At 38.2% G+C, this 26,867-nt stretch overlaps 1 long non-coding RNA gene across 1 annotated transcript in view; it reads right to left on the reverse strand.

Moving 5' to 3' along the window:
- LOC116663218 overlaps nt 1-26,582 on the reverse strand; it is a 65,025-nt gene extending 38,443 nt beyond the window's left edge. The window contains exons 1-2 of the long non-coding RNA XR_004319393.1: nt 26,266-26,582; nt 25,525-25,740 (exon numbers count right to left, since the gene is read on the reverse strand). This is a non-coding gene — a long non-coding RNA (uncharacterized LOC116663218). The remainder of the gene's footprint in view (nt 1-25,524; nt 25,741-26,265) is intronic.
- Between the last annotated feature and the right edge of the window lie 285 nt (nt 26,583-26,867).

Raw genomic sequence — 26,867 nt, forward strand, 5'->3', positions numbered from 1 at the left:
CCTTCTAGTAATCTGGACTCTTGATTTGTTTCCAATTCTGTGCTATTTCAAAAAAAAAGCTACAGTAAATTAACATGCAGGTATAATTTTTCCTTTAAATAAACACCCAGAACTGAGATTTGTTAGATAAAGGTAAGAACATTCTTTGGCTTTTACTCAAACCATTTATTAGCAGCTTGGATGAGTCCTCGGTGAAAAGCTTTGCCAGTTCTCCTCTCTTCAGTCTGGGACATGACTTCTCTGAGCTCAAAGTTCTCTTGGCTCTCCCATTCCCCCTCCATTCCCAGATCCAGCCCAGGCAAGTGAAGGATGCTGACCAGCATTTTAACATTTGGCTAAGCAAATCCCAGGCAACTTCACACTTCATTATTTTATCTCCACTCTCCTTTCTTTCTAAAGAAATGCCATTTCTTAAAATGAATGAGGTGTGTACAAATCTCCGTTGTTTGGATGCAATTTTAAAAATTCACAACTATGGCAACCTAGCAAATTACCTGAACTATAGATGTGACTGACACACCCATGGGGCCAATTCTACTCCACACATACTGAATAGGGTTCGGTGAGGAGCGAAGAAGATAAAATATGGAACCATACTTTCTAAATAGCAAAGGAACATGCAGAAAGTATAACTACTATGAAGCACACCTAAATTTACCTTTACATGTGTAGCATAATGGGAAAAAAAATACATATATATATATATATATATATATATATATATATATATATTTGGTCTTTGTCTCCATTTCCTGGCACAGAGTTCCTAAAACACCAGGAATCTCCTGAGGATAGGACTGATAGCAGTATCTTCACAACAAGCCACTTCAGACTAAGTATTTGCTAATGAAGCGACTCTCTAGAGGGCCTTAGACATCTTCAGGATGGAAGACGGTCAGAGGAAAAACCAAGCCATGATAACAGGGCTGAAAATTTCACCCCTCACGCTTACCTACCAGGAGGGGAAAGGGGGCCGGAGACTGGGTTCAATCACAAATGGCCAATGATTTAATCAGGCAGGGCTACAGAATGAAACTTTCAGAAAAACTCTAAAAGACAGGTTCAGAGAACTTCTGGGTGATGCTAGGAGAGTGGTAAGCCTGGAGAGGGCACAGAATCTCTGCACCTCTTTCCGTATAACTTACTCTATACATCTCTTCCACTTGGCTGTTCCTGAGTTTTATTCTTTGTGATAACCAAGTAATAGTAAGTAAAGAGTTTTCCTGAGTTTTGTTAGTAATTCTGGCAAATTGTCAAACCTGAGGGAAGACTCGAGGAAACCCCCAAATCTGTAGCTGGCCAAGCAGAAATGTGGGCAGCCTGGTGTCTGAAGTAGGAGCAGTCTTGTGGGACTAAGTCCTTTAACTTATGCGATCTGACACTAAGTCCAGGTAAATAGTGTCATAACTGAATTGTTGGACATTCAGTTGGTGTCTTGATAACTGCAGAACTGATGCTGGAAATGACACCACACATTTGGTGTTGAGGGAGAAAGCTTCTCAACATGACTCATTCGGTGACCTTGATGAAATGCATTCTGATTCAGGAGCAAAGCCTCTGCTGCTCACAATGTGGTCCATGGCTCAGCAGCACTATCATCACTCAGGAGCTTGTTAGAAATGCAGAACCTCAAATTCCATCCCAGATCTACTCAGGTAGACTGCGTTTTAACAAGATCCCACGATGAATCATATGCACAGTAAAGTTTCAGAATCAGTCTGAGTCTCCATTTTTTTGGTTCCTAAATGCTTTGTAGCTGGCACACAGTACACACTCAGTGCGCAGAAGCTACTATAGACTTTGCTCCAGGGTTCAGAGCTTAGATTCACAAAAGCATTCCTTATAATGGAACGAAAAGTAACTGCCAGTAGGTTTGAGGTTTGTGAGCAGGTTCAGGGATGGGCTGCACACTAGGTGCTCTGAGCAGGCCCTGCAGACTCAGCACAGCACTGCAGAGGCAGCTGCTTGGTCAGCAGGGAGAGGGAATATCCAGCAGTGCTATTAAGTGAAACACAAAGAATGTCCTTCTTAAGAACAGAATCCCGTGAGGTGGAATCAGGGTGCAGCTACCGTGCCGAGTCCCTAGGAAGGGAGAGTTGGATACAGGCTGCCTGAGCCTCACACCCATGGCCCAGACCAATCTCTACACCAAGATGCTGACCAGAGGCAAGCACCTTCAGCTGCAGGTCAGGGCTTCCAGAGGCAACTGTTTCATAATGACCTTTCTTAATTTTCATTACAATAATCTTTTGGGGAAAATGGTCTTCCAGAGTTAGATTGAGAAAATAAATGTTGCGGCCAACTGTAACTCAAGGCTTTAGAACCACGGTCTCAGCCTCACCTCCTGTAGACACACCCAGGCCATGTGATTCCCCATCAGCACTACCCCAAACCAGGGGCCTACCTTGTTTGGAAGCAAGAGGGATTTAAGCAGCCCCACGTCAAAAAGAGAAATCATCAAACATCTTCTGTCCTCTCCAAGCCCTGACTTTGAACCCATCGTGATGTTAGGGTCAGACAAGCATGGTTTCAGTGCTGGCTTTGCCTGTTTTTACTGTGTGTCTTGTGGAAAGTTACTTCACCTTTTTATAACTTAGTTTATCTCACCTAATAAAACAAACCCAGTAACTATCTTACAGCATCATTGTAAGATTTAATAAGAAAACCTAATTATGGTAGCTAACACTTAGGGTGTAAAATGAGCCAGGCTCTGTGCACAGCTCTTTATGTGGATTCATTCATTTATTTGATTCATATTTACTGAATACCTACCATGTTATTGGGAACTGTTTGCTGAGGTCTAGAATAATAGTTAATACTACTGAACACTTAGTATGTGCCAGGCACATGTCGAAACAAGTTTTTTTTAAAAATTCCATCTTTATTGAGGTATAATTGATATGCAAAAAACTGCATATCATTAATGTATACATTTGGACATGTGTATACACCCATGTTATCATCACCACAATGCAGGTGGTAAACATACCCATCGCCTGCAAGTTTCTCTGTGTTCATCTGTTGGATAACATGTTACTTCTCAACAGTTCAACAGTTCACATTTCTAAACACGCTAAATTTTCACAATACTCCTCTGACTTTCTTCAGACCTCACAACAATCCAATGAAGAGGTAATATATTATCTCCCTCATTTTTACAAATGGGGAAACTGAGGCATAAAGAGTAAATATCTTTCTCAAAGTCATATAGCCTGTAAATGGGGGACTCTAAAGTCATAGTCCAAACTACTGGGGTATGTTGTGTGACGTATGAGGTTAAACTGTGTGAAATCACCAGTATCCCACCATTATTGATCCATGCAAACAGTAATTTTATACATTTTTACCAACGTATTTTAAAGGGGATTTTGTAGAGTCCGAAATATAAAAATAAAAAAACCTTTAATAAAAGGTCTTTTGTGTTCTCTTTTTGTTTTGTTTTGCTTTACTTTGTTCATTAGGACAGCCTTTCTGCCATACTCCCCTAAATCAATCTCAACTTTGTGCCTCAGGTCTACTGTCAGGCCTCTGTCTGGTGCTTGAACTGAGCCCTGGGGATGGGGTTATACCCTGTTCTAGCCCATCAGATCTCCTGACTCTGCCCTCAGGAACTGGGACTCCTAGGGCCTTGCCTTAATACTATGACTAATACTAATTACCAATAGTAATATGAGTATGAAGAGCTAATATGCAGTGAGTGCTGCTCTGTTGTAGGCCCTGCTCTAAGGCTTTTACATGCATTTATGCATTTAGTTCTCACAACAATCCTATCAAGTAAATGCTATTATTTTTCCCTCTTCATAAAGAAAACGAGGTAAGTTGAAGTTAGATGATTTGGCCCCATTCACTTCCTTCAGAAGGATCTCTCTGTCCAGCTACATTTCCAGACATCACTTCTCCCAGATTCCCATCCTCCATCACTCTGATCATCTGCCTATCTGGACCTCTGTGTCTCTAGGTACCACCTTCTCCCAGACCCTCTTTGCACTTTTTGCCATTTTCTTTCTGTATCACATTCTGCTGGCCATCAGGGGTGTCCTTGAGAATCATCTCCAGCTCCTGCCTCAACCCCACTTGGCCAGTCTAGGGCACAGTCCAAATCCCTTATCAAACCAGACCCCGAGCAGTTACAGCTTTGTCCTGAGTAATTCTTCAGGACTTAGTGTCTTTGTAACTTTTACAGATTAAAGCTAAAATGTAAAATGTTCAAAAGGCTCTGGGGAATAAAACTTTTAAAAGAAGATGGATACAACAGCCCAGATGTACTCTAAACAATTAGGATATGATATATTCCTGCAGGAAACTAAAGCATTTTTAATTCATTTATCCATCTTTCCATTGGAAGGAAATTTACTGAGTGTCTTCTCCATACCACACCCAAAACAAAGTGCTAAGGACACTGAGATGAATAATAAAACACAATTACCATCCTTTTGGAATTCCCAATCTAGTATGGCCAGGTAGATCTTTGAATAAAGTAATCTGACCTAGTGTGTTAATGTTACGTGCCTTAATAGAAGAGTACAAGAGGAGCCTGGAGGGCCAAGAGAGAAAGTAAACAACTTTGTGGGACACCAGGGGAGATATCTCTGGGGGCCAGGTCTTGAAGATGACAGGGGACTACCTACCTACCCACCAGGCAGAAAAGAGGGAAGACCATTTAGGCATTAGAGAAGGACAATCCAGGTAGAAGAAACAGCATGAGCAAGGATGGAGAAGTGTGGATCAACCAGAGTGATCTAGGTAATACAGTGAGGCTGGAACCTAGGGCCAAAGAAGGAAGAGCTAAGAAGCCAGCAGGAGCCAGGTCATGGTGAGTTTTGTGCCACTGGCTGGGAGGCTTAAGGATGGATGGAAAAGAGAGTCTTTCCAAACAGGGCAGTTAAATCACCAGATCTGGGTTTGGGAATGGCCAAGTCAGCAGTACAAAAGGTAAATGAGAGGGAGAGACTTTGAAAGTCATTGGAATAGCTCAGTCAGGAGGTGAGGACAAAACAAAAGCCTAAACTGTGGCTCTGGCTGTGAGATGGAGGGAAGAGGGCAGAAAGGAGAACTCTAGGGCATAGAATACAGCAGTATCAGTACCCACTGGGTGAAGCGAGAGTGGAAGGAGAAATTTGTAAAGATTCTCTTTCTTTGTCTATGAATACCCCTCTATTTAAAGGGGGATAATTTGGTAAATTAACTATAGTCACTGGAATAAAAAAATCAACTATTAGTCACTAAGCAGCCCTTTTATTTGGCTGTAGGATAGACTCCCATCTGTCTAAGAAGGGCAAATACCATTTCCCATAAAATCTTGACCCAAAGGGTGAAATGGACCTCAATAGGTTATTGTTTTTCTAACACCAAATTAGTTATCTATTGCTACAAGCCAATCACCCCAACACTTAGTGGCTTAAAACAATAAATATTTGCTATCTCACAGTTTCTATGAGTCAGGTATAGAAGATGAAAAGGAGCAGCTTAGCTGGGTGGAAAGTTGCAGTCAAGATGTCATCCATATTGCAGTCATCTGCAGCTTGACTAGAGCTGGTAAGTCCATGTCCAAGATGGCTCACTCATATGGCTTGTGGCTAGATGAGTTAAGCTCCTTTCTGGTTGTTGGAAGGAGGCCTCAGTTCCTTGCCATATAGGGCTGCTTGAGTGGCCTCAACACATGGAAGATGACTTCCTCCACAGCAAGTATTCCTAGCCTTAAAAGTGACACACTATCATTTACAGATTATTCTATTGCTTTACCCAGGTCAGCCCTATTCAGTGCAGGAGAGAACTACATAGGGCATGAATACCAGGAAGTGAAGCTAATATGGGCAATTGTGAAGGCTTGCCAGCACACCCTCTGATTTCAGAGAAGTTGGTTATTACCATCAACCCCATTTTACAGGTGGAACAGCAGAGGTTAAGTGTGAAGACAATGTAGTGCAGTGGGAAAAAGCACTTGTTCAGGAGTCAGATGGCTGAACCTCAACTCTATCTGTGTGGCCCTGAGGACGTCACTTCACTTCTTCAGGTCCCAAATTCAACTATAAAATCAGGCTAGCTTGTTTACTTCCCAGGAGAGGAGTACTGGAGCTTGATATTTGAGTCTTGAACACCAGAAGAAGAGGTTGAGCAGTGTTCCAGTAGGCAGTCAGCGAGCCTTAAAGGTTTTTAAACTTAGAGATACAGAGTAAAATTATGTATTTTGAGGACTACTCTGGAAGCAGTATGGAAAATTAAGTAGAGGGACTAAGACAAGATGTAAGCAGATCGGTGACACAAAAGATTCAAGAATAAGGTACAGGAACCCATTCTCAGCTGGCTGTGTTAGGAATGAAAGCACACAATCAGAAGGGCTCGGGAACCCACCCATCACATCTCTGCCCTATTTCTATCCATGCAGTGTTTACAAGGAAAGATCTACTTGGTGTCTAAAAGAGTGTAAATCTCTATACTCCCTTTGCTTTTTTCTGAAATGACAACCTGTGTCCTGATGAATTTCCTGGTTTTATAGCACCATTAATCTTTGCCTTAGGACCCAGGATCCATTGGAGGCTACAAAACCAACAGAAAGACGGGAACTATAAACAAGGTTGTCTTCATTAGATGGTCTGCATTTCACTTCAATTCCTTGTTCAGACTCAGTGAAGGCTTTTACTCTAGTCATTAAATGCTAAAAAATAAAACCCACAATTCTAAATAGCAAAATAGGATATGTTCATCAGTCTGGCAGAGAGAGAGGAAAAAAGGAAAAACAAAAGGCTGGAGTCTGGTATCCACTGAAAATATATGCCTGTTTTTTCCCCCCTCTGTATATTCAGATAGAATTTCAGTATTTGCTACATAAAAAGTGCCAAAAATGAGCTGATAGGGTAAATGTTTTAAAGACATAATGAAGACAAGTATGAGTTCAGAAATAAAGCCTTCATTGAGAGTACAGCTAATATTATCAGTTTAAGTATTTTTTATTTGCAGTGTACATAGGGTTGGGGGTGGATATAAGCTGCTCTAATAGCTTCTCTTTGAATAACAGGAATGTCTTCTACTAAATGCAACTCTGAAAGATTAGAGAAGAGCCATAAAAAATAATTTTAACAGCCATGATCCCCTGTCCTCCCACTTAAATAAACTTTGTCTATTCTATTAATTATTGTATTAAACCATAAGCTACAGAGCTAGGAAACTCCCATTCTTTCCACAGACTCACTCATGCATAGAATGTTTGTGATTGATGGGCCAGTGAGGTTGAAATGTGCAAATGGAGATGAAACATTCCAAGATTAAACATCTAGCAGGTAAGGGACTGGCATGCTTCCAGCATCTTAAGCTTAGCCAAACTCTGCAGGGATGGGTATTCAAGGAAAGATGCTTGGTCTCAACCAGAGACTGGAATAACCCCTCCTCTTCCTGAACCTCTAAATATGCCCCCCAAACTTCCTCTTTCATGATCTAAACTCATTTACTCAACAAATATTGACCGAGAGCCTGGAAAATCCACTTATCCAGGCCTTGAGGAGATACACTGTTAGTTAAGAAGGAGTCCAAGATCAGAGGAACTTAGAGTCTGGGACAGTGTTTCTAAATCCTGAATGCACATTAAAAATACCTGAGATTTTTTAAAATAAAAACTGATGAGCTCCACTGCTAACTAATTAAATTATAATCACTGGGGTGAAGCCCAAAGAGGAGCCAAAGTTGAGAATCACTAGGAAAGAGACAAACAGATCACTGTTACACACTGCTTTTGAGGAAAGTGCAAGATCTATCAGAGCCAAAAGGAAGGACCCCACCCCAACTCTGAGGGAGTGAGAGGCTGGCTGGAAGCCACCTGCTATCTTATGTTATACCTGAAGAGGGAAGGAGATAGCAGAGGAAGGCAGGGTAAAGAAGAAGGGCTAAGGGAGCAGTGTGTGCAAAATGAGAGACAGTATGATGTTCTTCAGAATTACAAGCTGTGCAATGTAGCTCTAACAAAGGGTTCCGTGGTAGAGAGGTAAGTGATAAGACATGAGGCTGAAGAGATAGACAGGAATCAAAGTGCATTCATCCTTGATCCCTAAGCTTGTCAGGTATATTCAGGTAAGGAGTTTGTACCTTATACTGAAGGTTATGGGGATTAATGAAGGGTTTTGTTTGGGGAATAAACTAATATGTCAACCAGATTTCTATTTTGGAACCATCCCCTGTTAGCAAATGAGGAGAAGTGATGGATGGAGGGCAAGTGTATGAGATGAGAAGAGGGGAGTAATAGAGGAATAAGGACAGTTAAGGCACTGGTGATACAGAGAAGGAGACAGATGATGTGGGACTGAACCATGGCAGGGAGGATGGAGAAAGAATGGATTTGAGAGACAATAATGGCAGAGTAAATGAAACTTACTGATTGATTAGATGTGAAAGTAAAACAAAGAGAAGACTGACTCCCCCTCCCTGGCCTGGGTGGCCAGATGCCTGGAAGAGCAGCATGAGTAACGTGGGGATGACTTGACTCTTCTGGCATCTTGTCCTGCTGTGGTTCCTGCCATCCTTTCTCTTTGACCACTTCATGACCTAGTCATGTCTTCCATAGGCATTTGAGGCAAGGACATTCAGACTTTATTTCTACAGGTAATACAACAATGGGAAGCCACAGATAAAAGAACTTATTAAATCCAGTCCTCACCAGGACCCTACAATCATCAGTGAGGTCCAGTACTTTCTCTCTCCCAATTCTTGTTCCTGACTAGCTCAGAAGACACTCCAGAAATATCTGAGAGCCTATCAGCCCAGGCCAAGAAGGCTGAAGGACAGCTAACTCCTCCTATCCATAAGTAGGATTGAAGAACTGCAAGAGAATAGTGGTTAACTCCTCTTTAGCCTTGTTCCAATCAGGAGCATTCAATTTTGGGGGCTCAGATGATGCAGAGAATAAAAAGAGAAACAAAAAATTAAAACCAGTTCTAAAAATAAAAAGACTTCCTAATACTTTATGATCTGCAATTTCACTCCTAGGTATATCCCTAAAAAGAAAAGCATATATTTCCTCAGCAAAAGGCATGTACTCAAGTGTTCATAAGCAGTATTATTAGTAAATCCAAAAGCAGTAAATTACCCAGATGTCCATCAGTAATATAATTAATAAATAAATTACAGTAGTCCTACTGTACCCACAGTTTTGCTTTCCACAGTTTCGGCTACCAGTGGTCAACCTCAGTCTAGAAATATTAAATGGGAAATAAGCGATTCATAAGGTTTAAACTGCGTGCTGTTCTGAGTTGCATGATGAACTCTCACACCATCCCACTCCATCTCCATCTTGCCCAGGATCCCCAATCACTGATGTCTGCTCCTTATAGCAAATCATTGTCATCATCATGGCTCCATGATCCAGGCTCACCCAAAGCAGATGATCCTTCTGACATATTGCCAGAAGGTCAACAGTAGCCTAACACTATGTCACAATTCCTATACCATTCACTTCACTTCATCTCATCACATAGGCATTTTATCATCACACATCACCACAAGAAGAAGAGTGCATACAGTACAATAGGATACTTTTGAGAGAGAACATATTCACATAACTTTCATTACAGAATATTTTTATAATTGTCCTTTCTATTAGTGTTGCTGAGCCTAATTTATAAATTAAACTTTGTCACATGTATGTATGTATAGGATTTCATACTATCCACAGTCTCAGGGTTCCACTGGCAGTCTTAGAGCATACCCCCAAAGATAAGGGGCAGACTACCATAATGGTCTGCAGTTATACAAAACAATATGGATAAATCTCATAAGCATAATGTGAAGCAAAAAAAGTCAGATACAAAAGAGTACATACTGCATAATTCCATTTATATAAAGTATAGAAACAAGACAATCTAATCTTTGTTGTTAGAAGTAAGTATAGTGATTGGAGGACTGGGGTAGAAGGTGGTGAATAGTGACTGGAAGGCAGATCCAGGGTAGCTTCTCACGTGCTAGTCAGTTCTCTTTCTTGACCTGGGTGCTGATTACGTAAGTGTGTTTAGTTTGTGAAAAGACATGGAGCTGTGAACTGAGAATATGTGTATATTACATGATTCAAGAAAAAGTTTTTAAAAATCTATAGCTGGGTTTTTCTTACTCTTATTTTGATAAATGAAATTAAGAATCCTATGTGTGGGGAAAAATAGAGGGAAAGTATAATGAGTTTAATCTTTGATATTCTGAGCTTGAGATGTCTATGAAATGCCAAAGAAATAGTATCCAGTAGACATTAGTTGAATGAGTTGGTTGCTCAGAAGAATGATTTATACAAGAGCTTCATGGAAACAAACAGGGAACTTGTTCTTCCTCACTTTCTGAAAATACACTTCGTAGAACTGGTATACAGAGTTAATTATCCCTTTAACACTGATGCTTGCCTTTTAGCAAATCTCCTTTTTTCCTGTTCCTCATGGGTGTTTCTATAGCAGCATTTTCCTGATGCTCCTAATTGGCAAGAGGTTGGTTATTTTAAACTGTTATGTACATACTCTTAAAACATACACAGCTATTTTAAATTCTTCATGAATTGAGATGGAGACTGGCTAGCTGTTCACCATACCCATTTCCTCTTTGCTCTGCACACACAGTGAGATTATTATTCTTCACCTCCCTTGTAGTTAGTCTTGGGTTCTAGACAGCACAGAATGAGTGGAAGGAACAGGTGCCACTTCTAGAACTGACCCATCAAAATCTTTCACATGTCATCCTCAATGCTTTTCCCCCTTTTGCCACCCAGAATCAGACAAGCATGACCACCTTAGAAGTCACATGATGAAGACGGAAGAATCACAAATGGAAAGGTCCTAGGTCCTTAAATGTCTTCTAGCAGAGAGCCACTCACCAACCAAACTTTAAACTTTATGAGATGAAGAGACAATACTCTGATGCCACCTTCTTCAACTGGCCTTTCCAGTTACTCCTACATAAAGAGAGCTCTACATATACCTTCCACCTCAGATTCTGAAAGCACTTTATTTGTACCTGTGTCACTCTGTACCTTCTATTTTGATCAAGTGTACTCTTATCTACTAGGCTAGAAGTTCTTGAGTGACAAGAATTGACCCTTTAGCTTCCAACTGAGAAACTAAAATGTTTCTAAGAATTTTTACTCAGGCACTCAATAGTTGTAGAATTAATGAAATAAGTAAATGTACATTGAATGAATTCATTCACACAGAGATAGATGGGTATGAGTGGCAAAGTAAGGAAGAGATGCCTGAGGTTTGAAGCCTGGCAAAAATGGAGACAATTTTAAGTACTAACAGATAAAAGAAAGTCAGAAAAGAGAAACTCAATCTTTGGGTATTTACTCATATACTCAGTTCTCTCCATTCATCCCTCCACTCATCTCATCCTCCGTCAATGAAAACAAACTGAGCAACTCTGGTAATATAATGAGACAGCATCACTCTACGCACTTTTCATGGAGTAACTCATCAAGTCTTCATAATAACCCTGTTAGTTGGGCATTATTATTTCACCCATTTTATAGATGAGAGAAACTTAAATAAGTAATTTGTCCAAGTCACATAGGTAGCAGTGAGGCAGAAATTCAGGCCCAGACAATGCCAGTCTAGAGCCCAAGTGCTCAACCACTATGCCACAGCTACGCCTACATGCCAACCATGATTCTCCTCATGGAGTTACAAAGAAGAATAAGGAAACAACCCTATTTTTTAAAACCTCATCATGTAACAATGTAGTAATCTCACTGTGATGTCTAGCATGACATACTTTGTAGTGGAGATGCATAAAATGCTGTGAAAGGGGATAAGAGTATAAAGGAAAGATTGGGAGATTCCATCCAGAAGGTGACATCTGAGCTGAGCCTGGAAGATGAGTAGCATAGGTCTGTACAAGCTGAATGGATATACTGGAGAGAGTCAAGCAGACGGATTACCAGAAGCCAAGGCACGTGAAGAAAGTGTTCCCACTGGTAAGAGGGTCTGGATGCTTGCAGTTCGGAGTGTGTGGAAAGAAACAAACTTTAAAGGAAGTTTGCATCCAGATCATACAAAGCCTTGATTTCCAAGTTAAAGGATTGCTCTTTGGCTGGTAGACAATTAAGAGTCATCCAAGAGCTTTAAGTGGGGAAATAGCCTGATGAAATCTGTGTTGAAGAAAATTCTCTGTGCTGTGTGTAGTAAAAACCATGGAGTGGAGAGAGATGAGATGCAGGCTGCATAGATGGGCTGAATGGTGCCTGCCAAAAATTCATGCTCACCTGGAACCTCAGAATGTGGCCTTATTTGGAAATAATGTCTTGGCAGATGTATTTAAGGTATTAGGGCCCACTTTAATCTAATATGACCTCATATTAGACCCTAAATTTAATGAAAGGCTCCTTATAAGAGGTAGAAAAGGATACAGAGAAGGTAACATGAAGGAGGCAGAAACTGGAGTGTGCCTCCAAGGAATGCAAAGGATTGCTGGCAACACCAGAAGCTAGGAGAAATGCCTGGGACAGTTTTGCCTTCAAAGCCTCCAGAAGGAATCAACTGCTGAAACCTCAATTTCAGACTTCTGGCCTCCTGAACTATGAGAGAAAAAAGAATTGTGGCTTTAAGCTGCCAAGTTTGGTGATTTGTTACGGCAGCCCTAGGAAATTAATACACAGGGAGATTAGTTAAGTGGCTCTTGCTCTATTCTGGGAGAGAAAACAAATTCAGAATTGGCATGAAGGGCCACGGACAGAGAGGAGAGGCCAGACTAAAGAAACGAAGTAAAGCAAGAATGGACTGAAAATGGTCACTTGTTGGTTGAGGAAGAAATGAGGAGAGAACATCAAAGACAGTTTTGTGGCTTCTATCTGGATCATTAACTGAAACTGAGAATATAAGAGGAAGAGCTGATGTGGAAGGAGGGAATCAGATGTTGAAAGTAAAATTAATATAGTTTATTGTCCCTTAAACTTTCCATTGAAAAGCAGATACGTAGGCTATTAGACTTTCTCTGGGCACATTCAATTAAATAGGAAGGAAGAAAGGAAGAAAGAGCTCTTTAAAGTCCTGCAAATTATGAGGCTTTGTGGTATATTTAGAAGAAGAACATACGGGTTATAGCAGACACTCCTGAATCATAGTCCAGAAGCCAAAGTATAAAGCTGAACATTTCAAAAGAACAGGAATATTGAGACAACTCCTAATGTCATTTCTCCAAACAGACCACAATTATAGATTACATGTGAGGTATATCTGCGTCATTGAAAAAAAAAAATCACAGCATCACTGCCATGTTTAGAAGGAGCATGACATTAAAATGAGAGTGAGAAGAACGCTCTAAAGTTGATGGTGGAGAGTAGGTCCCTGGCTTAGGGAGGAAGAGGCAGGAAATAACTGGTCAAATAGTGTAAAGAACCTGGAAAACAGATCAGAGTATGCTTTTCAGACTCAGAAAAACTGGGTGGATTAAACTACTCTTGTTCAGCCCCATTTGTGTCTGTTCTTCTTGGATGCTTGCATGACTACCCATGATTCATGCAAAGGCAAAAACAAAAAAACAAAAAGATGAATTACTATGATAATATTTGTAGTCACTATAAGCAAGGGCTTCTTCATCTTAGATTTATTTTAACTCCACTCCACAAATCATATTCAAAACCTAAATGACTCAGACGATACTTTGAGTACAGTTTTCATGAGCGTCCTAAGGATTACTATGGAAGATTATGCCAAAACTACATTTTTTTGCATGTTACTAGGCACAAAAGTATATATTAAGATGAATAATTATTCATTTTATTCACTAGGACATATGACATATTTGTACCAAACTCTAAATTGGAAAAGTTTACAGTTTTTTTTTCTTTTTGGCATGGGCCCTACATGAATACATGAATTTTTCTCTTGTGACTACTTGTTCAGAAAACATAAAGTTAAAAAAGCATTTTATAAAATCGGAAAAATAAAGCTTGTTTATTTATGCAATGTGAAGTGCAGCCCCAAAGAATACTTTTCTAAATCATCTGCACTAATCTGACATTCAATCAAACAGTGTCCATTTTGGAACACAAAATATTTATTTCTCTCTAATTATAATTACTTGTTAGTGTCCAAAACCAACTGAATGATAAAGACTTCTCTTCTCCACCTCCTCAGCTTCCTCTTCTTATATGAAAGACTTAATAAATAGAAGTGACCATGTAATTTAAAGGTGAGTCTAGAAAGAGAACTAAGTCATTTTATCCTCTATTTTCCACCTTCAACCTTCACTCCCACACACACCCCCACACGCTCACCACAAACACACAGAGCTCACACACCAGGATGATCAACTGTCCAGGTTTGCCTGGGACAGAGAGGGTTCTCAGGACACGAGATTTTCATTGATAAAACTCGGAAAGTCCCTCACAAACCAGGATCATTTGGTCACTTAACACAAACCCACACACAAATTTCCCTCTAACTTCAACTGCTTTAAATCGTTTGTAACTACGTAAAACCCCCTTGATAGTCCACTGCCCTCGTTTCTACGCAGTATCACGTGGGAGGCCCCAGCCAGTGCAACACAGAAAGAAAAGGAAATAAAAGGCATACAGATTACAAAAGACTTTCCGTAAAAGAAATAAAATTGACTTTCTTCACAGAGGTGTCCACATAAAAAGTTCCAAGTAATCTTTTTAAAAGCTACTAAAACTGGTAAGTGAGTTTAGTAAGACTGCAAGATACAATATAACAAAAACAATTTTTATTTCTATATATCAGCAATGAATAATTATAACTGAAATTGAAAAAAACATTTAAATTAGCACCTGAAAACATGAAATACTTAAAATAAATCTTCAAAATATATATAAGGATTATATATTGAAAACAAGAAAATGCAAATAAAAAAATCAAAGAAATGCTAAGTGAATGGAGGTATTGTGCTCATGTACTGGAAGACTCCATAAAATTAGGATGACAATTCCATTCAAATCAATCTAGATTCAACACAGTCACAATTTTAGAACAAACAATTCTAAAATTTCTATGAAAAGGCAAAGGAAGAGAGTAACCCGCATAACTTGGAAAAGAACACCACTGGAGGATTCACATTACCTGATTAAAAGATTTACTAAAAGTCATAGTAATCATGACAATGTGGTAATGGCAAAAAACACAGACACATAGATCAATGAAACGAAATAGAGTCTAGAAGTAGATTCACATATTTGCTTTTAAGCAAAGGTAAAAGGTACATTTCCAATAAATACTATTGAAAAAAATTTGATATTCATATGCAAAAAGTGAGCCACAACCCATATTAATACATATAAAAATTAACTCAAAATGAATTATAGCACTAAAAGTAAAACCTGACACTATAAAAATTCTGAAAGAAACAGGACAAAATCTTTGTGACCTTTGGTTAAGCAGGTATCTTAGAAACACTAACCAAACATAAACCACAAAAGAAAAGATTGATTAATTGGACTCCATCAAAATTAAAAACTCTGTTCTTCAAAAAACACCATTAGGAAAATCGAAAGACAAACCATAAACTGAGAGAAAATATTTGCAAAACACATATCCGATAAAAGACTTGTGTCTAGAATGTAAAAAGAACTTTTAAAATTCAACAATAAGAAATAAGCAATCCTACTTTGTCAAATAGGCAAAAATGTGAAGACATTTTTCATTTCACTCTAAAATTTAAATAAAATTATGAGGTCCTACCTTGGTGGTTTTGAGAATAAGCTTTAGAGTCAGGCAGGATATGAAAGTGCTGTAAGATACCACTCTCCCACTTTGGGATGTTCAAGTTGCTTCCAACTTTTGTTTATCATAATTAGCATTATAAAAAATAGATTCGTGCTTGAAACTTTACCTATATTTTGGATTACTTCCTAAAAATCAATTCCTAGGTTAAGGCATGTAAACATTTTTAAGGCACTTAGTAATTCTTCTTATCTATTTAAAAGGTTACACCTACTTATACTCCTACCCATCAGTAGATGAGAGTTTCAGTTTCACTACAAATCTTCTTCACAATATTAATTTTTTATTTACATGCTTGTTATAGAAAATGCAATTATTACAGAGATGTTTACCACTATGGCAAAATGGTGGTCAGTTAATGGGGAACTATTTCTCACTAAAAATGCATTAACATGCTGTGTTAAATATAATAAGTAAAAAAATATAGAGCCAAGTTTAAGAGAAAGGAAAATAAAATCCAAGAAACAAAAGCAAAACTCAAAGTCTGACCAGGAAGGTTTAATGAGCAGCCTGCTCAGCATCTTACGAGTATTAAATCCAGAAACAAGCCAGAGGGCCACGAGAGGGGAGTTTAACATCCATTTTGGGAACAGGAAACATGGCCAAGTGGAGAGACACCTGCATTAACTCTGGAACTTCAAAAGGCTGTTTCTTTTCATGAAAACAGAATTAGAAAAATCCTAAGCAAAGGCTCTCAGATATATCAAGAATATCAATTTGCTGTATTCTCAAGAGTTAGAAAATAAAAAAAAGATTCTGTAAGAAATCTGGACTCCCAGTCCACCCACACGTGGGTGTGGCATTAGGGTGACCAACTTATCCCATTTGCTAATACTCTCCTGGTTTTAGCACTGAAAATCCTGTATCTTAGGCAATACCTCTGTCCCAGGGCAACCTGGAAGTTTGGTCATACATACAGCAACCAAATGTACACAACCCACATTTTCTAGGAATCCCAAGCCAAAAAAGTATATAACCATTGGTCTGACCCTTGTGAGTCCCTGTGGCTTCAAATGGACTCAATTATATAATCATTCCATGGACAGACTTTCATAAAGCAGGGTACTGAAGACCTACCCAGGTAGAGATGTCAGATAAAATACAGTTTACCCAGTTAAGTTTGAATTTAAGTTAAATAATATTTAAGTGGCAATTTGGGGGCATTCTTACACTAAAAAATTAGTTGTTATTTTTCTGAAATTCAAATTTTATTGGGTATTCTGAATTTTTATTTGCTAAATTCAGCAACCCAGCAGCACCAGAAATAAACAGCAGCAAGCAGCAAATAACCGTGTGTCCTGGAGATAAAGTCACTTGCAAAATTTTTAAAATTACACAAAGAAATGAGCTACAATGATGGATAGTCAGTAGACTTAGCAAATGCAATAATTTGCACTTCAAGAACCAGAAATTTTAAAGTGAACTCACTCAATACAAAATAAATGCCTTAAATTATTAAAGAGATAAAAGAAGAAATGAAAACTATAATGAAAACACAGGGCACTGAAAAAGAATAGATGGATCTGTAAAGGAACCAAATAGAACTTGAAAAAATGAAAAATGTAGTCACTGAAGCTAAAAACTTGAGATCTTTGTTAAACAGCAAATTAGATAGCCGAAGAGAGCTATATGACCTTGGGCTAGTTAATTAACTAACTCTCTGTGCCTCAGTGTTCTCATTTGCAAAACAAGGACAATAACCTGTCTTTTAGGGTGAATGTATAAAAATAAATACAATACATGTAAAGTGCTCAGAATAGTTTCTGACTTCAGTCAATCTATCAATTAATAATTACTATAGTCATGACTTAAATAAGTATCCAGAACATCCTTATACAGCAGCATTCCCTGAATGTTGGCTCAGAAATTTAGCCCTATAAGATGCTCTGAGAGAAAAAAGTACTCCATGACGAAGTATCTTGGGAAGTTCTATATTACCCTAACAATCTCTCAGAGATTCATAGTTGACATTACCATATTAAAAACCCTAAAAAGTTCTGCTGTAAAGAAACCTGTTCAGCCTTGTCACCTGAATAACTAAAAAGATGACGCGATGGAGACTCGTGGAGGTTCTGTCACTTGGAAAAGGTCCTTCAGCTGGTAAATGGCAGAACTGGTCTGCAAACCAGGGTGGTATGGATCCAAAGTCCATGATTTTAGTAACTGTATAAAAATATTTAAGAAGGAACTTAAAACAATCTTCCTGTAAGAAAGTTTCCTTCTGAAACTGCAGAAAACCAAGGATAAACTTCCCCAGTGTCCCTTCATACCAACAGCTGCATGTCTGCCTCAAAAGCCCCCAGCCAGTCCCCTGAATCCCAGAGGAAAAGCTAAGTGTCCTTAGAATATTTTCTCTCTTCCTGAGGCACAGGCAGAAGGACAGTAGGAAAATGACTGGTTTCTAGAGCCCTGCTTCTAAGAAGTCCCACTGAGCCCCATTCGATCACAGGATGGTTTTTCTTCCACAACACACAGCTCATATGGCTGTGCCCATACTGGGCGACATCTTCACGTGGTTCCCCAGTCAAATGCATGTTTGAGGCTCCCTCAACAAGCAGTTTGAATCCACTAGTATTGTTGGTATTTTTCACCTCAAAAAAAATTTTTTTAATTAGGTCCATGATTATTGTGCTGTTCCTGTCAGAGTCAATGTCTTTTTCTTACACAAACATTCAAGTATCCTACTTGAGGGAAATGAAGGCGGAATTTTCTGCATTTAATTTGATTCAAAGCAGGGATTTGAATTTGGAGAACTGAGAGGACTTGAGCAATGCTACTAACTCATTTCCATTAAAGGTTAATCCTACCCCAGTTGTGAGTAAAGCTGGAATTTATGTGCTAGGTGTATCACTTCTGTTTTCCTAAAGCTGTGCTTTTAAATAAGACTATGTCAAAACTTTGCAACTACACTCAGAAGTCCCAAGGTAATTATACTTATGACTATGGCTCATTGGTATTAAGTTGAAGTTAGAAAACCTAACTAATCATCAAAGATTCTGACAACATAGAAATTCTTCCTAAATGAGTCTTTAATATCTATAATTCTTGGCTGCTTCTCTCATTAACATTTCATTCCTTTCAGTTCACCAAAATTTTAATTAAACACTGCTATTCGTATCATATTTTCAATTCTCAACACAAATTGCTTAAACACTTTTTAAGTGCCAGGCTCTAAACTTGGCATTGTAGATTCTAACATTAATAAGTCAAGTATAGCCAGTTTACAATGTTGTGTCAATTTCTGGTTTACAGTGTAACTTTTCAGTCATACATATACATACATATATTCCTTTTCATATTCTTTTTCATTATAGGCTACTCTAAGATATTGAATATACTTCAATAAAAAAAGAAAAAAGAAATAGCAAGGTCATTTATTCTTGAATTAACAAATTAATTTAATAAAAAAAATAAATAAGCCAAGTTTGGCCTTAAAGGAGCATACTGTCGATAAAGAAAAGAATCTAGTAGTTAGAAGTAACCAATCAATGCCTTACTGGTGTAGGCAGAGCAACATAAACGGATCTTAAAATATATGTTACTGAGCTAATTTAAAAGAATGAGCTGTGTAACACAATGGCATTTCTGTAAATTTAAAAAGCATCCATACAAAAATACAATGAATATTTTGCAAGAACACATACAAATAAAAAAAGACACAAAAATGTCTGAATGGTTGCCTGTGGGAGAGGAGGAGAAGGGAAGAGGGGAAAGGAAAGAAAAAAGGCAGAGAAGGAAAGAAGAAACAAAAGAGGAAAGGAAGGGAGGATGAATACGTTTAACTTTCAGGCAACTGGCAGAGTTGTCTGGCACGTAGATTAGTATCCTTTATATGTCAGTTTCTTCACCTAATCACTCCCTTCTTTGTCCCAAGTTTCTAATTCTGAGGAATTTTCTTAATCAGAAAATTGTTAAAGAAATAAGCCAATAATAAATGATGCAACCATGTAAGTGGTTTGACTTTCAATTTCAATAAAACAAGGTCCGCATGTAGGTGAGCAGATGGAATGGTGTTTACCCATCTTCTGTAGGCAGCGGGTACCTTAAGACAGCCAGTGGCTCCCTTCCCGCCCTCCCCTCAGCATGGATGAGTGCTCATGTTGAACCTGACTCAGATTATAACCTGTACCTCTTTGTGGAAGATCATGCCTCAACCCACTTCTGGTCAACTAGTAACTGGAATCTTCTTCAAAGCTTTAAGCTTGAGAGAGACCAAGGGAAAGTAATTTCTGAGCCAATCTTTTCTTTCCCTGGGATTCAACCCAATCATTAATCAGTATTTATTAACTGCTCCCCTCCCCCAACAAAGGCAAGTTCTTCTAGTGGGTTCCCAAAGTAGCATGCCAGATAAGACAGGGGACGCCCAGTTCAATTTGCATTTCAGAGATACAGCAAATAATTTTTAGTTTAAGTATGTCCCAAAGATTGCAGGGGACATACTAAAAAAATTATTGTGTATCTGAAACTCAAATTGAACTGGGAATTCTGTATTTTTATCTGTTAAATTTGACAGTTCTACCCTAAAGTGAAACAGCAATGGCTAGGAAGCTTGGTTGCTGGGGCACACCCTAGGGGGAAAGCAGGATGGGGCTAAATTCAGGAGCCAAAATATTCCACATTTAAAATTTTATCTTGTTTTGTTTTTCATTGGGCATACAATTGCAAATAGAATAAAACAGTTTGGTCCCATAAATGAACTATAGTTTTTTTCACATGAGACATATCTGGTAAGAGAAGCAGTGTGGAATAGGGAGAAAAACAATGGCTAGAAGTCAGAAATGTCAAATTTTAATCCCAGCTCTACTTCTAACTAAATCTGTGGAATTGGGCTACTTATATCCCGTGTGGTCCTCTGTCTTCTCACCTGCAGAGTGACAGCAGAAGCCTAAATGACTTCTCATGATTACTTCTGCTTCAGCCCTCAATGGCTCTATGGAGTTCATCATATTTATCTAACCCAGTGAAGACACTTGTGTTGTTCTTAATCCACGCGTGAACAATAAAACTAACACAAATTAAGATTCCCCTCTCTTCCCATATTCCAGTAAATATTCCTCTGTGAGGTATTATGGTTGGGACAAAAACTGAAATGAGAAGTTCCGGCTCAGTAAGGAGGCCAAAGATTGTAATGTCCTGTTACTGAAATAGAACCAAAGCAGAAGCTTTGCTCTAAAGAGCATTTCCTTTAGGCAGACAGGAGGAATTTGGTCAGAGGAGATCTTAACCCTTACATGGGTTGCTGCAGGCTAGAAGGGGATCTTAACGTGCTCACTCCCAAACAAGCTATTTATCTGTAAAATAGGACTAATAATCCCTCCTGCTTCCCTTGTGGGGCTGTCTTGAAGGTTAGTGTGTCTGTGAAAGTGTTTTGTAAAACTGTGAAGTTTTATACCAAACAGAACCATTTGTGTCACGATATGTGATATGTACTGTGTCAACCTGATATGGACATGTAACGTTCCTCGGCCATCCCTCACCTATTCCCCTTTCTTTTGTTGACCCGTTTTCATTTAGGAGAATCAGCTCTTCTCTCATTCTTGTACAATGTTGTTTGGAAAGAGCTGAATGTTTTCCTGAGAGGGAATGCATCCTAGGCCTTAGCCAATCAGTACATTATATTACTCTAAACATAGAAATTGGTTCAAGGATGAAAATGTGACTAAATATGAGCCAGTGAAAACCAGGCTAAGGAATTTTACTTCAAACTGTTTGTAGAAAAGGAGTATTCATTTTCTCAAGATTCAGAATTCTGCAGATGCAAGCTGGGCGCTATTGGCAGCCATTTTGTCACTATAAGAGAAAGACTGAGAATGAAATCCACACAGAGAAAAACAAAGAGGAGCTATGGGAAGAGACTGGTTTCTAAAAATATCACTGAGCCACTATATCCAGGCTTGTTTAAGCCACGTTTACCCCTAGTCTTCTCAACTGTGTGAGTAAATAGATTTCCTTTTTGCTTGGGCAGGTTTAATGAGATTTTTCTGTCATTTACAACTAAAAAGTCATCCTAACTAATATAAATCCTACCCTTGATGAACCTGTTTCATACACTCCAAATGCTATCTTAAATGCCTTACGCAGAAAGTAAATGCTTATTAGGAAGGCCGACTACAAGTTTGACCTTGAAGCCCATGTATTTCCAGGGTATATATATATTAATTAATGAGGTTTGAAGAGCAAGAGTTGGATTTGCTTATGTTTAAAAAAAAAAAAAACTAATAAACTATGTTTGTCCTAATATTGTTAGCCTAAATTATTCTATGTATCCCCTAAATTATGTAATATAATATAGTTTAGGGAAAAAAATTTTATCCAGGATACTTAAAATCAGAAATGTTGTATTATTTATGGGGATAAATTTTAGTGATCTGGAAAATTATTTTATTTACAATAAATTCTATGACTTAATTTTTTTAATACCAGTAAAATAGATCATAATTTGGCCAATCATTGCTCTATGGCTAGAGGTATGAAAAATGTGTAAATTCAACCAACTTTTGCATTACCACTCCCAAAGTATTTTACTATAGCCAAAAGATTCTGCCTTTAAAGATGTTTCTTGTGTCTCAATTTTAATGTTCAATCTTATTTAGTCCAAAGAGAGGTAGAGAACTAAGGGTCCAAGAGGGAAGATAGGATGTTCTATCTACCTGAGATCCATTCAATAGTCAACTACTAATTGTATTTCTTGTACCAGAACTTGGTCACATAGAGAAGACAAATTGGTGAGCTGCACCCTTCCCAATACAGATTTAAATGAATATAAGCAAAAACTTCTTTCTGACATCACATATTTAGAAACCATTTAAACTCAGAGCACATCACTGATAAATGCTATAAGATATGCTCTAAGGATTCCCTCAGTTTCTTCAGATCTTGTTTCTTTTGCCTCAGATAACAGCAATGCATCAACTATACTGAGAAAGAAATCAGGAATATGTTGTGCTTATGAGTTTGTTTCTACATTAAGTGACGTCTAGTGCTCAGGAGGCACACCATGTGCTCTGAAATGTCTACATTAGGTACAAAAGCCTCCTACCACGCAGAAACCTCCTGTCCCAGCAGCTTCCGCCAGCATCATGAAATACAATGAGAATGAAAAGAGACATGACAACTAAATTCAGTGTGTAATTCAAGATTGGATCCTAGACCAGAAAAATACCGATGGATATCAGTAGGACAATTGGTGAAATTACAGGATTTGTAAATGAGCTAATAATACTGTATTAATGTTAATTTTTCTAATTGTGACCATTATACTGTGGTTATATAAAAGAATTCCCTTTCATTTAGGAAATACACACTGAAGCATGTAGTGATAAAGAGGCCTGTATATGTAATTTATCTCAAATGGTTCAGAAAGAAAAATATATATAGAGAGAGAGAGAGAGGGACAGAGAGAGAGAGAGGAATGAAATGAGAAAGCAAATAGTTTAAAACAGAAATATATGGGGAATCTAAGTGAAGGGTATACGGTAATTCTTTGTAATATATTTTCTATTTTAGTGTTGGTGTCATTTGGCAACCTAACCAATTAATAAAAATTAGCATCCCTAATAGTGGGACCAGCTGATATTTTATGCCCCCGATGTGATGCAATGTGAAATATCCAATGTCGCCTATGATGCATTCTCGCCAAAAATGTTTTATCTCAATCTAATTAAGCTTTCAGACATAGTTTCCAATTTATAGGAAATAAAGGGATAGAGGAATGAATTAAATGATACCAAGTTTAAATAATCAGAGAAACTCAGAATGCAGAACATTCTATAAGACAACTAGCCTGGACTCACCATAATGTAAAATATCAGGGGCAAAAAGAAGACAGTGGGGAAAGGAGGGGGTGGGGGGTGTGATTATTCCAGGTTAAAAGGGTCTAAGAGAAACAACAACCAAAGGCACCGTGTGATCCTAGATTGGATCCTGTTTTCCAAAACATTTTTAAAAGGTCCAAAAATGTTTTTGAGACAACTGGGAAATTTTAAGTCTGACCTAAATATTGGAAGATACGAAAATTATTGCTAATTTTCCTATGACTCATCATGAGTATGTAGGAGATGTTATGTTTAGGAGATGTCTCCTGAAATATTTAGAGATAAAATGCTATGATATATGCAACATACTTTCAAAGGATGCAGAAAATTTTATGGAGCGAGAAAGAGACACAGAAAGAAAGAATAAATAAAATAGTATGTTAATATTTGTTGAATTTAAATAAAGAGTATATGGATGTTTATTATACTATTATTTCAACTTCTTATAGAACATTTGATTCATTAAAACATTGAGGGAAAACAGAATAATAATGCTTTTTATCTTCATAATATATTCCTTTCAGTTTTAGAGGTTTAAAGATTTGAAAATAAAGAAATGAAAAGATGAAAGCACACCTTTGTTTACTAAGTTTGGTTCTAAACTCTCTAAATTTAACAAGATTAATACGGTTTATCCCAGGATTGTGGCTGTAGCAGAGATGAAGGAAGGTTGATCAGCAGCAGTGGTTTCCTCAGTGACCAGCAAGGTAGGGAATGGGATGTAATTGTGGATACTACAAAAGTTAACTCCCTCCAAACCCAAGGGTGACTGCCAGATCTTCCAGTCTGAGACTGTCTCCATGTCTCAGGTACACAGGTGAAGTGGATGCAGACTTTTATAACAGGTAATCATTAAATGTTAGTTCCTCTGACCAACTCAGAATTACATAAAATTGTAATAAATATATTTATGGATTGCATTATGGTCAAAGAAACTAATGTGGCCAAATCTGTTCATAGTTAATGAAACTATGGGTTAGTCTGATTATTTCTTATTTTCTCAAGAGCAACAGAATAACATGAGATTTTTCATTGTATCTCAAATGACCTATATGAACAAGGTGTCTTTAATATTTCATTATTAACTATACAACTATACATTGATCCAGGTAGAGTTTGTGGTTTAGAGGCCTCCTAAACTCAGTTCACATTCCTGATGCTAGGTTCACCACCAACATTCTCTGCTTCCTCCAAAGTAGAGCTAGATAAACCAGGTTCTTTCTTGCTACATCCCAGCGATTGAGTATGAAAATTCTTTGATGTGACCAATTCCATTATTCATCAAAGAGAAGGAGTAGAGCTACCCAGTAACATTTCTGTCAAAATACATCAATCCATGGGTTTCATAACCATCAAGAAAAGCACTCAAGAAAACATCTTTTGTTAAAAGATCCCATTGAGTCCTTTTAAATGTGCAACACAGGAGGTCTCAACTCAAACTCATTTCATAACTAGTTCCTTCACTTGGCTGCATTATGATGTTAGTTGTAAAAGCAATGGACTTGAAAACAAGAAATCTAGGATATAGACCTAAACCTACCCCTTACCAACTATATGACCTTAACAATTCATTTGGCATCTATGAGCTCTAGTTTCTTCACCTGTAAATTAGAATAGCACTTCATCTTCCTAAGAGCCTCATCATGAGAATCAAATAGATATAAGATATGAAAAGTGGGACTCTATTCAGATGTAAACTACAAAATGAGTCAACCTCACTATGTTAACCAATATAGAAATTAGTAAAAACATAGCTCGTGTTCAGGGAACTCAAAATATAAGTAGCAATATTTGAAATTATTGATGTGCTCATTATTGAATCTTTGCACAAACTGATCAACTCTCAGAGAAATAGCCCATTTCCTAACCTTTTAAAATGGTTTGTATTTCATCTGAGACACCAGGCTGAGTTTGAACTCCAAAGAAAACATGGCATAGTCATTAACATGAAAAAATGTTTAATCCCACACAAAAGGTACATTATATGGCTGATATAACCAGCTGCCCATGTCTGTTACCTCTAGAAGCCGACTCTTTCAATGATTCAGAAGAAGCAGGGTGATCACAAAGCCAAATTTCAATTGTCTTGCCCACTCAATGTTGGCTATTTCACTTGTTTGCCATATGTGTTTCTCCCTTGGGGAAACCTTCTCATACTACAAAGGTATGTGGTTGTACAATACACATCACAGATGTGCAGGCAAACAGGAGAAAGCTGGATTTAGTTTTCATATCTGAAAAAGAACCAGACAAGTTTCATGGATCATTCTTTAAAGAGCAGTTAAATACTGCCAACTGTCAGAGCCCTAGAGAAGATGTGAGAGACTAATTATCCACTTCTAAGCCTTTTTGGTGGGTGCAGTCCATAGTTGACTGGCAGAATTAGAAAATGTACACACGTTGTCCAAAAGCCTAAGTTCATAACTAATCATCCCTTTATGAACATTTGTCATCTTTGACTAAGCAACATCTATATGTCCTTCCTATATAGGGGCAGGGAGTAGGAGAGGGAATCACTATAGGGTGAGTCCCAAGGACAGGTAGGAACTTGTTTCCACTATGAAATCAACAACTCTTCCCATCTGCCGTCCCCACAGGCTGGGACATCAGCCCATGACGTAGGCTTGGCTTAGCCAATCAAAGAATAGCATGTGCCTCTCTGGAACACTGGATCTCAGAGGAGTGATGCAAAGATGCAGGGTCATTTGGGAAATTATGTACAAAGGAGGTGGGAGCATTGATAATCTAGAGACACAGACCAAAAGTGTCCAGGGCCAGTGAAGCCAGTAGTGGAGGCCTAAGGAGACTGTTTCCAATGCTGTTCCCCAGTGCCAGTTCTTCAGGATTCCTGTCCATCCTTTATGCTTGATTCTCTAGGCTTTCAATGATCATACATCCAATATTCATGATAATCCAAATATGTGCCAGACTCTCCATCAGGGAATTATTTGGAGATGTGCAAGGACACACTGTAAATATAAATATAAATAAGACATGGTTTTTGCCTTAAAGAAGCACAATGCAGTGAGGATGGTGATAAAATAAAATTCAGTTCTGATCCCACTTCCTTCCAGATTCCCATCCTCTTCCCTTTCTCCCAGCTTCCAGGTTCTATAATCAGTAACTCTCTCTTGAAATACTTTCCTTTCTAATCTGTTTTGTAGGAATTTCTTGTCAGACTCATAAGACTGTGAGCACATTGGGCATATAATCCCTGGAGATTTTATTTTTAAATCATCATAGCATTCAGCTCAGGGTCTGCAATATGGGAGGTTCTTTGCACAGAAACATTTACTGACAATTGCCTTAAACATCCCTTGTATCATAATAATGGTGCTTTGCTGTACTAGCCTGCCTCTTA

The sequence above is a fragment of the Camelus ferus genome, chromosome 4, assembly GCF_009834535.1.
Source record: "Camelus ferus isolate YT-003-E chromosome 4, BCGSAC_Cfer_1.0, whole genome shotgun sequence".
In the NCBI taxonomy this organism is placed as follows: Eukaryota; Metazoa; Chordata; class Mammalia; order Artiodactyla; family Camelidae; genus Camelus; species Camelus ferus.